Source organism: Schistocerca nitens, chromosome 6, assembly GCF_023898315.1.
Source record: "Schistocerca nitens isolate TAMUIC-IGC-003100 chromosome 6, iqSchNite1.1, whole genome shotgun sequence".
NCBI lineage: Eukaryota > Metazoa > Arthropoda > Insecta > Orthoptera > Acrididae > Schistocerca > Schistocerca nitens.
In genome coordinates, this window is record NC_064619.1 from 661607305 (window position 1) to 661620499 (window position 13195).

Below are 13195 nucleotides of genomic sequence, written 5' to 3' on the forward strand. Positions count from 1 at the left end.
AATTTATTCCACTGAAAAAGACGGCTGCTTTCCCTTTTTGGATGTTGTCGTTCGCCGTAAAGTTGATGGTACATTAGGACATGCCGTATATCGTAAACCAACACATACAAATCTACATCTACGTGCCAATAGCTACCATCACCCTTCACAGACCATAGGTGTCCTTAAGACCTTAGTGCATAGGGCGCACTGTATATCCGATAAAGATAATTTGCAAGAAGAGCTCACATACCTCAACAGCATTTTTAAAGCGAATGGATTTTCTCCGCAACAAATTCGTAGAGCATGCAATGTAAAACCCAGAATGCGGGTATGTGACGGGGAAAAGATAGTAATTCGTTCAGATTAAGTTCGTTTTTGTCCTTGGCTGTATTCTCGAGAAACACTGAAGGTGATCTTCCTGCCTCCCACGAAGACAGCAGCTTTTCTCAGCTCTGTAAAGGACGTAAGGCGGGTGTGTATCAGATCCCTTGCGGAAACTGTGAGAAGTGACACATAGGTCAAACAACAGTCAGCGTTGATGAGAGCTGTGTGGAACACCGAAGGTACACATGCTTAGCCAGACAAGTCAACTGTGGCCGAACATTGTGTTGATACAGAGCATTTCATGAACTACAGTGATGTGAAGATTTTAACATCCACCTATTCCTTTTGGGATTTTGTCTTCATGGAAGCTATAGATATTAGATTAGCTAATAATTTAATAAATAAAAATAATGGTTTTAATTTGGATAAAGCATGGAATCCGGCTGATGGAGTAATTAAACTGCAGAGAAGAATTAATCCATCGATAAGCGAATCGAATGTCTGCACGCCTTCGCTACAGGCGACGCGTGTGTAAGCGTATCTCTTCGCCGCCGACCAACGTCTGTGACCCGCATCACTCTGAAGATGGCCGGACGACATGCAGCCGAAATATCAGTGGAAGAAATTTTATTTGAGCGGCTGCATAGCGGAAAATAAATGGACTATTCGTTACGCCCTGAGAAGTTGAAAACGCACGACGAAATACGTGTTTCAGTGTTTTTGGAAACTTAACCCTTAGGAGGGTGAAATAGAGGATGAGATTTTTTATGAAAATATTTTATTATGAAAGTATTTTTAAAGTTAAATTTATGAAATTTTAAGTTTGGCTTCTCAGACAGAATTAAAAAATACGTTTTTTACTGTTTTTGTAAATTCAATCCCTATGGGGGTGAAAGGGAGGATGAAAGTTTTTATGGAAATATTTCAGTGTGCAAGCATTTTTGAACCTAAATCTATGAATTTCGTATTTGGCCTACGCACGTCACTGTTTTTGCAAATTCAACCCTTGAGAGGATGAAATGGCGTCAGACTGATTCACTGACTCATCATCCCCCAGCCCAAACTGCTAAGATTAGAAACTTGAAGTTTGGCGAGGGTGTGGATCTTGTACTGTAGGCATCGCTTGAGAAGGGATTGGTCGGAATTCCACTCCTAAGAGGTGAAATAGGGGATGAAAGGCTTTTTGAAAGTATGTCGTTGTTAAGGGAATTTTGAAGCTAGAATATGAAAAATGGCATCTGGTTTCTCAGTCAGAGAATTAAATAACGCGTGTTTCAGCATTTTTGGAAATTCGCCTACTAAGGGGGTAAAATAGTGGGCGAAAGTTTTTTTGAAAATAAATAATTACTAACGAACTAGGATTTTTAAGGCTACATCTTTGACAATTGGTATTTGACTTCTCGGTTAGAAATTAAAAAAAGAAAAAAAAACGCGTTTCATTGTGTCTGAAGGAAGGGAAATAGGGGATGAAAATTTGTAAGAAAATGTTTCGTAACATTAAAAAAATTTTAAAGCTAAATTTATGAAAATTGTTATTTCACTCCTCGGTTAGATATAAAGAAATATTTGTTAGGAGATGAAAGTTGCTATGGAAATATTTCCACAATAACGCAAAAGCCATGATTAACGAAAACTTTTTACTCCAGCTACCAGAATCGCTTCTTCGTCAAAAGTACATTCGGAAAAGACCATGGTTATATGGCTTCAATTAGCATGAAAAAGATGTTGTAAATTTGTGAACAACATAAAAATTCGATTAAATAAAAACAAAAAAGAAAAATCTCTGCAACTCATACTGTCTACGCGAACGAAGCAGCAGGTACTAAGCTAGTCATGCTGTGTATTGATTGATCAATTTTCAGATAACTGCAGAAAAAAGTCTCGCAACTACACACCTACATTTTATAATAGCATACCGAAATTTTTATGCTATAGCAAAGACAAACTGCAACCCTTCGCGCAAACAGATGTATGTAAAATCACATGCAAGCATTCTGAAAAATATACATCGATCAGTGAGGCTGAGGTGTGGCAGTTAGGTTACCGGAGCATCAGAGAAGCTGGGCATTAAGAAAGGAAGACTCAGCCTTTGCCGATCATCTTGTAACAGAAAACCACTCATGTGATTTAGAATGTGCTCTTTATATTTCATATCGTTTTGCAGCGCTACTCGTACCCACAGCATCGTCAGCAAACAGTCGTAGACTGTTGCTGACAGTATCGGTCAGATTATGTGTGTATGTACAGGGTAAGAGCGGTCCTAACACACTACTGAGGATTCACCGTCCAGAACAGCGTTCTGGGTTATATTATTTACGAAGTCTTCGTGCCACTCACATATCTGGGAGCTTATTCCGTATGCTCGGACTTTTGTTAACGGTCTGCAGTGGGGAACCGTGTCAACAATTTCCGGAAATCTAGGAATATGGGAGATACTTGACGCCCTTCACCCATGGTTTGCAGAATACCGTGCGGAAGATTCGCGGTGAATGCAAGCTAAATAAGGGGCCAACACCGGGGATTACTGTCTGTAAAACCGAACTGTAATTCCATCCGGACTGGCGACTTATTGGTTTTCAACCCTTTTTCAGTTGCCTTTCAGCGCCGGGGATGCCTGTTACTATGTCCTCCATACAGGAGTCTGTGCAGCGGCCGAACGATGGTAGGTCTGTACAGTACTCCCGCGTAAACTATTTTTTAAACACGGAATTTTAAATTTGAGCTTTCCTTTTGCTGTCTTCTTTTGACACCTCAGACTGGTCGACGAGTGACTGGATATCAGCCTTCGACCAGGTTAGTGATTTTGCGTGGGACCGCAATTTTCTCTGGTTATAAGCAAGATCTTTTGCTTAGGTATGACGGTGAGAGTAGTAGTATGCTTCACGCATCGATCTTTTAGAAATGCGCTATGTGTGTGAAATGACAAGGGGGGGGGGGGGGGGTGAGACGTGTGAAGTAGACCACTGGTCGTCAAACTGCTGCCCACCAAAAATAAACAGAAAGTACATTTATTTACGAAAAATTGCTCCAGATGTTGGGCCATTAACCATTATGGAATATGGACAGCAGCTCACAATTGGTTCACCTCTTACTTTAACAGCAAACAACAAAACGTCATAATTCACAGTGTTGATAAAGGCTGTGATGTGGGATCAGAGTGGGGTAGTGTCAAATGGGGGGGGGGGGGGTGCCCCAGGGATCAGTGCTGGAGTGTTGGGGCCTCTCCTGTTCCTTATTTATATAAATGATACACCCTCTAATATTACGGGTAACTCTAAAATATTTCTGTTCGCTGATGACACTAGCCTGGTAGTAAAGGATGTTGTATGCAACATTGGCTCTGTTTCAAATAATGCAGTTCATGACAGAAGTTCATGGCCTGTAGAAAATAAACTAATGCTAAATCGCAGTAAGACTAAGATTTTACAGTTTCTAACACACAATTCAACAAAACTGGACGTTTTAATTTCACAAAATGAGCATGTGATTAGTGAAACTGAACAGTTCCATTTCCTAGGTGTTCAGATAGGTAGCAAACTGTCATGGAAAGCCCATGTTCAGGGTCTTGTTAAAAGACTTAATCGTGCCGTTTTTACTATTCGAACGGTATCTGAAGTAAGTGATTATTCGACACAAAAGTTAGTCTGCTTTGCTTATTTTCATTTCCATTTGAAAAGGATATTCTTGGCTCAGAAACGGGCAGTTCGGGCAGTAAGTGGTGTAAGTTCGCGAACTTCTTGTCGACCCCTGTTCACTAGTCTGGGTATTCTGACATTGCCCTCTCAATATATATATATTCTTTACTGTCGTTTCTTGTTAACAATATCAGCTTATTTCCAAGAATTAGAAGCTTTGACTCAGTTAACAATCAGATTTGAATCGCATTTCCCTAACTCTTGTGCAGCAGTATACTGCTGCATCCATTTTCAATAAGCTACCACAACAGTTCAAAAATCTTAGCAGTAATCCACGCGCTTCCAAATCGAAACTGAAGTGTTACCTCATGGGTCACTCCCCCTATTCAGTTGAGGAGTTCCTTTAAAAATTAAACTAATTTCTGTGTGTTACTACTGATTGCTTGACTTTTTTGGGTTCATAAACACTTTATTTTATCCGTTATTACTTTTATGTTGTAATTTCGTGCATTGACACGTTCCATGGAACTTGGAGATTTACTTATCAATTTGGTCCTACGGAACTAGACGTGAAAACAAATAAATAAAAATCAGATAAAAATTAACTTGACGCCTTTGTAAGACACAGTCTCCACTACGTTCGATCTGATCACGTAAGCGTAGACCAGATTTGGTTTGAATTCAAAAAAATAGTATCGATGGTAATTGAGAGATGTGTTGTTGTTGTGGTCTTCAGTCCAGAGACTGGTTTAATGCAGCTCTCTACGTTACTCTATCTTGTGCAAACTTCTTCATCTCGACGTACCTACTGCAACCTACATCCTTCTGAATCTGCTTAGTGTATTCATTTCTTGGTCTCCCTCTACGATTTTAACCCTCCACACTGTCCTCCAATACTAATTTCGTGATCCCTTGATACCTCAGAACACGTCCTACCAACCGATCCCTTCTTCTAGTCAAGTTGTGCCACAAATTCCTCTTCTCCTTAATTCTATTCAGTACCTCCTCATTAGTTACGTGGTCTATCCATCTAATTATTTTGTAGCACCACATTTTGAAAGCCTCTATTCTCTTCTTGTCTAAACAATTTATCATCCATGCTTCACTTCCATACATGGCTACACTACACACAAATACTTTCAGAAAAGACTTCCTGGCACTTAAACCTGTACTCGATGTTAACAAATTTCTCTTCTTCAGAAACGCTTTCCTTGCCATTGCCAGTCCACATTTTACATCGTCTCTCTTTAGACCAACATAAATTATTTTGCTTCCCAAATAGCAAAATTCATCTACTACTTTAAGTGTCTCATTTCCCAGTCTAATTCCCTCAACAGCGCGTGATTTAATTCGGCTACATTCCATTATCCTCGTTTTGCTTTTGTTGAAGTTCATCTTATATCCTCCTTTCAAGACATGGTCCATTCCGTTCAACTGCTTTTCTAGGTCCTTTACTGTCTCTGACAGAATTACAATGTCATCGGCAAACCTCAAGGTTTTTATTTCCTTTCCATGAAATTTAATTCCTACTCCAAATTTTTCTTTTGTTTCCTTTACTGCTTGCTCAATATACAGATTGAACAACATCGGGGACAGGCTACAACCCAGTCTAACTCCCTTTCAAACCACTGCTTCCCTTTCATGCCCCTCGATTCTTATAACTGCCATCTGGTTTCTGTACAAATTGTAAATAGCCTTTCGCTCCTTGTATTTGACCCCTGCCACCTACAGAATTTGAAAGAGAATATTCCAGTCAACATTGTCAAAAGCTTTCTCTAAGTCTACAAATGCTAGAAACGTTAGTTTACCGTTCCTTAATCTATCATCTAAGTCGTAGGGTCAATGTTGCCTCACGTGTTCCAACAATTCTACGGAATCCAAACTGATCTTCTACCAGTTGTCCCATTCGTCTGTAAAGAATTCGTGTTAGTATTTTGCATCCGTGACTTATAAAAGTGATATTTCGGTAATTTTCATACCTGTCAACACCTGCTTTCTTTGGGATTGGGGTTATTCTATTGTTCTTGAAGTCTGAGGGTATTTCGCGTGTCTCATACATCTTTCTCAGCAGATGATATTGTCAGGGCTGGCTCTTCCAAGGCTATCACTAGTTATAGAGGAATTTTGTCTACTCCCGGGGCTTTGTTTCGACTCATGTCTTTCAGTGCTCTGTCAAACTCATCATCACGCAGCATCATAGCATTGCCCTCCAGTACGTTGTCCTTGTATAAACCCTCTATGTACTCCTTCTACCTTACTGCTTTCCCTTCTTTGCTTAGAATTGGGTTTCGATTTGAGCTCTTGATATTTATACAAGTGGTTCTCTTTTCTCCGAAGGTCTCTTTAATTTTCCTGTAGGCAGTGTCTATCTTACCCCTAGTGATATATGCCTCTACACCCTTACATTTGTCCTGTAGCCAACTCTGCTTAGCCATTTTGCATTTCCTGTCGATTTCATTTTCGAGACGTTTGTATTCCTTTTTGTCTGCATCATTTACTGCATTTTTATATTTTCTCCTTTCATCAATTAAATTCAGTATCTCTTCTAGCCCTCATCTTTTAACCCATGTGATCCTCTGCTGCCTTCACTATTTCATCTCTCAAAGCTACCCATTCTTCTTCTACTGTATTTCTTTCCCCCGTTCTTGTCAATCGTTCCGTAATGCTCTCTCTGAAACTCTCTACAACCTCTGGTTCTTTCAGTTTATCCAGGTCCCATATCCTTAAATTCCTATCTTTTTGTAGTTTCCTCAGTTTTAGTCTACAGTTCATACCCAATAAATTGCGGTCAGAGTCACATCTGTCCCTCGAAATGTCTTACAATTTAAATCCTGTTTCATAAATCTCTGTCTTACCATTATATAATCTATCTGAAACCTTTCAGTGTCTCCAAGCCTCTTCCACATATATACCCTTCTCTCATGGTTCTTAAACCTATGATGAAGCTGTGCTCTATGCAAAATTCCACCAGGCGGCTTCCTGTTTCATTTCTTACCTCGATTCCATATTCACCTACTACTTTTCCTTCTCTTCGTTTTCCTACTATCGAATTCCACTCCCCCATTACTATTAAATTTTCGTCTTCCCTCACTATCTGATTAATTTCTTTTATCTCATCATAAATTTCTTCAATCCCTTCGTCACCTGCGGAGGTAGAAGGCATATAAATTTTTACTACTGTGGAAGGTGTGAGTTTCGTGTCTATCTTCGCTACAAGATAGTAGCTTACCCGCACTCCTATTTTTTTTATTCGTTATTAAACCTACTCCTGCATTACCGCTATTTTATTTTGTATTTATAACCCTGTATTCACCTGACCAGAAGTTTTGTTCCTCTTGCCACCGAACTTCACTAATTCACGCTGTATCTAACTTTAACCTATCGATTTACCATTTTAAATTTTCTAACATACCTGCCCGGTTAAGGGATCTGACATTCCACGCTCCGATCTGTAGAACACCAGTTCTGTTTTTAAATTTTCTAACATACCTGCCCGGTTAAGGGATCTGACATTCCACGCTCCGATCTGTAGAACACCAGTTCTGTTTCTCCTGATAACAACGTCCTCCTGAGTAGTCCCTCCGGCCGGCGTTTGTGGCCGAGCGGTTCTAGGCGCTTCAGTCTGGAACCGCACTGCTGCTACGGTCGCAGGTTCGAATCCTGCCTCGGGCATGGATATGTGTGATGTCCTTAGGTTAGTTAGGTTTAAGTAGTTCTAAGTCTAGGGGACTGATGACCTCAGATGTTAAGTCCCATAGTGCGTAGGGCCATTTGAATTTTTGGTGTAGTCCCCGCACAGACATCCGAAACGGCGACCATTTTACCTCCAGAATATTTTACCCGTGAGAACGCCATCATCATTTAACCACACAGTAAAGCTGCATGCCCTGGGGAAAAATTACGGCTGTAGTATCCCCTTGCTTTCAGCCGTTCGCAGTACCAGCCCAGCAAGGCCGTTTTGGTTAAGGTTACAAGGCCGGATCAGTCAATCATCCGCCGCCTGTTGTCCTTGAAACCTCTGAAAAGGCTGCGGCCCCTCTTCAGGAACCACACATTTGTCTGGCCTCTCAACAGATACCCCTCCGTTGTGGTTGCACCTACGGTACGGCCATCTGAATCACTGAGGCACGCAAGCCTCCCCGCCAACGGCAAAGTCCATGGTTCATGATGGGTTGAGAGATATATACCAAATAAATTAATAAGATGTGGTACATAAAACGGGTCAGAATACTGTTGCAGAAGCAACGAAAAAAGTATTCCAAATTTAAAAGAACGGAAAATCATTGGTGAAGTTTTACAGAAGTTCGAAATTTAGCTCGAACTTCAATGCAGAAAACCCAAATAGATTCTGGTCATATGTAAGGTACATCAGCGGCAAGACGCAATCAATAGCTTCACTGTGCGATAACAATGGTGATGTCACTCATGACAGTACCCCTAAAGCAAACTTACTAAGCACAGTTTTCCGAAATTCGCTCACAAAAGAAGACGAAGTAAATATTCCGGATTTCGGATCTAGAACAACTGCCAACATGGATAACTTAGAAGTAAATATCCTCGGTGTAGCGAAGTAGCTTAGATCACTTAATAAAGGCTTGTTCTTGTGGAACGGGACTAACTCTTTATTCCCACGAAGTAATGAGTGCCAGCGACAGGCGATACCAAAATGATTTCATACTTTTGGATTTCCAGAAGGCTTTTAACACCATTCCTCACAAACGACGTGTAATCAAATTACCTGTCTATGGAGTATCGCCTCATTTGTCCGACTGGATTAGTTAGTTCCTGTCAGAAAGGTCACAGCTCGTAGTAATTGACAGCAAGCGTTCCCCAAGGAAGTGTTACAGGCCCTCTACTGTTTCTGATATACATAAACGACATAGGAGACAATCTGAGCAGCCCTCGTACATTGTTTGCGGCTGATGCTATCATTTACCGTGTCGTAAAATCATCAGATGATCAAAACCAAATACAAAATGATTTAGACAAGATATCTGTATGGTGAGAAAAGTGGCAATTGACTCCAAGTAATGAAAGCTGTGAAGTCATACACATGGTTTTCTCGTTTTAAGGAGAATTTTTACAGTCGTGACCGTGTTTAGGAAGACCTTCTGGGTTTGATTAAGCTCGTTCAAATGAATTACTGCACAATACGACAGTGTACTCGAGAACTGGCGGATGTGATGACCTGTAATCATTCCATCATCATCAGAAATTTGCGTGCAGTGGAGCAGGTTCAAAAATCGGGTGTACGGATACCGCATGCTCTGAGCCAAAATCACAAAAATCAGTGTGTGGCCGTATGCTGCTTGCTCGTCCTCGGTTGGCCTGTGAGTAGCACCATCATTCCTATCGTGTACCGTTGCTGGTAACGAGAAATGGTGTACTTATGCTTAAATAAGGAAAAGAAAGGACTGGTTGTGCCCAAACGAAGCAACAACTTCCTGTACAAACACCTGCGTGCATCGACAAAAGATAATGTTGTGCATGTTGTGGAACAGTGACGGTGTGGTGTACTGAGAATTGCTTTCCTGAGGTGTAACCATCACTGCTGACATTTCTTGTCGACAAATGAGATGTCTTGCAGACGGAGGCCAGGAACAACGATCAGGAAGACTGCGTGAAGTGTTGTACTTCACGATATCTCTCGCCCACGTTATGCTAGAGTGGCACAAAACACTATACAGGAGTTGGAGTGGGAAGTCATTCCGCATCCACCTTATACACCTGTACTGCGCTCTCAGATTTTGACTTTTCCGCTCTCTATCGAAAAACCTTCAAGGAACTTCCTTTTCCAGATGAAAAATGTGCTCCGAACGTGGTTCGACGAGTTCTTCGCCTCAAAATCACGTGATTTCTACACTCGCCAACTCGAAAAGTTCTCCCAGCTTTGGCAGACCGTTATAAGTAGTGAAGGAGAACATAGTATTGAAGGATAAAGTCTCTGTTATGTGTATTTGTTTTAAAGTTACGGAAAAACGCTACGAACTTACGCACCAACACAATAATACAACATACTGAGTAGAAGAAAAGTGACTTTCGAAACGTTTAGTATACACATTTGATCGCGTCTCATATTGCATGATGCGTTTAAATACTGGGTGAGTCAGAAAGGACTTCACGAATTTGGAATGGCATAGAAATTTATTGAGATAACTTACAGAATCGATAGATGTGTTACCTTCAAGCGAATAATTCGAAGTTTGATTCACGTAGTGCCTAAGTACCCCATTCCGTCACCAGCAGCGCAAAAGTGGGATACGTGCTCGCCATGTGTTTTGGTTTCATGAAACGAACTCTGCTTGATTATGATGACCGAGACGGTATGGTTTAGTACTAGAAAGAAGGTGCACCACTTCATTTCGTCACTAAGTTCGAGGTCTACTCGATAATCGCTTCCCAAGTCGGTGGACTGACTGTGAAGGGCCAATAGCATGGCCACCTCGCTTCCCAGAATTCACACCACTGGATTTATTTTTCTGGCGTTTCATGAAAGATTGTGTGTATGTTACTCCCCTATCCAAAAATTTAACCAACCTGAAAAATTTAATCTATGCTGCCATTGCAAAAGTTACGCCCAATTTGCTGCAACGAATGTGGGAAGAAATTGATTGTCTGTGGTATGTTTACTGTATCCAAATGGTAATCACATTGAACCAAAATGATACTTGACAGTTTTATATGGTTCAAAAATGGCTCTGAGCACTAGGGAACTTAACAGTTGAGGTCATCAGTCCCGTAGAACTTAGAACTACTTAAACCTAACTAACCTAAGGACATCACACACATCCATGCCCGAGACAGGATTCGAACCTGCGACCGTAGCGGTGGCGCGGTTCCAGACTGAAGCGCCTAGAATAGCTCGGCCACCACGGCGGGCTTTTATGTGGAACTTGATGTTGTTTGCTTCAAAATGACACATCTACCGATTCTTTAAGTTATCTTAATAAATTTCTATACCATTCTAAAATTGTTAAGTTCTTTTTGAATTACCCTGTGTAAACAATATTACTGTTATTAGTTAATCATAGGCTTACGCAGACAGCACAGCATATAGTAGGCAGTTACTGTTTCACAGCATTGTGGTCACTAGAGGTGCAGCAGTCTGAAACTGAGAACAGTTTACAAGAAGTGTTCTGAATGGTGTCGACTTAATCGTGGGTACTTGGTGAGGAAGGGAGGAGGGAACTTACCGGGCCCCTACTGTAGGTAGCTTGTTGGGGGCTGATGACATACTAATTTACAGTATATTGATTACTAATTTTAAAAAAAGATTGATACATTTGCAAGCCGAGATGTCATGCAGTAATGTCAGTTTTTGCTCTTGAGAAGAAAAGTTTGTCGATCACTGTGTAGCATATTTAAAAAATACAACGGCTGAAAGCAACCAGAACAGCAGCCAGAACAGATAAGTTTTCTAGAAAGTACTCAGAGCACAAAGGAGACGCCAGAGGAAAGGCGTTGATTTGAGTGTTACATAGGCTCACAAGGTATCACGTGAGCTCACGTACCGAGCTGTGAGGCATGGCAGTGCGTTGGCGGGGACCATACAAGGTCATACACGGGGCCCAGGAGGGCAGTGTCCACAAGCACCATTGTGGAAAGAGCGGGGTGGCCTGTGAAGGAGTTCAGTACAGACAGCTGTACAGGAGGGAAGTCTGTATAGGTGAGGCCCAGGGCCTGGACTTGTAGTTTTCGCTCTGGCTCTGCTGACGCTCATACTTACCTCCACGGGATTTTGCGATCAGGGCTAGTGTACTTTCATCCAAGTTGTAATGTCTTGTATTGCAAGGAAGCAAGGGAGAGGATGTTGTTATGGGTGGCCAGTATCCTCTTTCTACAATAAATATGCACAAGTGGATTAACACAGTTCTTTATTTACAAGAATAGGAAACTTAACTTGAATAGAGTTCACGTGTTGTGGTACAATCTCATCAGTAATAGTTTTCTTACAGACAATATAGGTAATTTTGCTATTACACACTTTAGTCTCGTTGCTTGTCCCGCTGTAGTTATAATCTGGTCGCTATGTACTGTTGTGGCCTGTGACGTCAACTGAGTCACTCTGCGAATAAACTGACAGACGTCAACTGGATGAGTCAGTGGGACGGCCTGAATACATGTTATCGAGAGGATGTTGGCGGCATGTTGCTTGTCAGTGTGTCTCTGGCCTCTCTCGTGATAGGTGCTCTTGATCCAGTGCCTACTTATCGATCTTCACGTTTGATCTTTGCCGACCGGTGTGCTGACGACAGCTTACGCCAGCACACAAGTCATTATCCAATTCTTGCTCAGATGATCTGTTAAAAATTGTAGTTACTCAAGTGTCCATTATAATTATCCGGGCTGTTATGCCGTGGTCGGTTGATGAATTTTGTCTCTATTCCCAACGTTTCGTCTCCGACTGCGGGAGACATCTTCAAGGCGGTCCGTAGGTCGGTGGAAGGTCCAACACACCCACTGGCTCGGTACTGACTGCCGCTAAATTCCGTGTCCGCGCGCTCCCGCGCCGCGGTGTGACGTCACGTGTTTTGAAAACGTCAGTGCAATTGGCCGCTGTCCGTCGCCGTCGATCGCCGTTGCCACCACCCAGTAGTGGACGGGTGGTACACATCTTCTTTAACACCGGCATCCATATACCGTTTAATTTCACGCCCTCCTCTTTTCGGTTGAAATTACTTGGGTGTTTAGCGATATCGTTTGCCTCCCTGTAGAGCCTTTCGTAATATCCTCTTGTGGCCGCTAGTACTTGCGTCTCCTCGAAACGAATATTGTGGTTCCCTGGCTGGAAAGCATGCTCCGCAACAGCTGATTGTTCCGTTTCTCCTCTTCTACAATTTCCCTTGTGCTCTTCCAAACGTTTAGAAACAGTTCTTTTAGTGGTACCCACATAAACATCACCACAGCTGCATGGGATCCTATACACTCCAGCTTTTTGCAATGGTTTGCGAGCGTCCTTGGCAGGCTTAAGGTATTCCTGTATCTTCCTGGTGGGCTTGTAAATTACGGTAATATTCCGCTTCGTCAAGATCCTCCCTATTCTTTCCGTTACATTTTTAACAAACGGCAGGAAAACCTTAGATTTTGCAGTAGCCTGTACGTCAGTATGATTTCTGCCTGGCTGCCTCAACGCACGTGAAATTAAACGGTATATGGATGCCGGTGTTAAAGAAGATGTGTACCACCCGTCTACTACTCGGTGGTGGCAACGGCGATCGACGGCGACGGACAGCGGCCAATTGCACTGACGTTTT

The 13195-nt window shown here is 41.9% G+C and overlaps 1 protein-coding gene across 1 annotated transcript in view; it reads left to right on the forward strand.

The window, feature by feature from the left end:
- The window catches only part of LOC126263559 (O-acyltransferase like protein-like), a 110492-nt gene that overhangs the window by 74685 nt on the left and 22612 nt on the right, over positions 1 to 13195 (forward strand). The gene's annotated exons all lie outside the window — the stretch shown is intronic.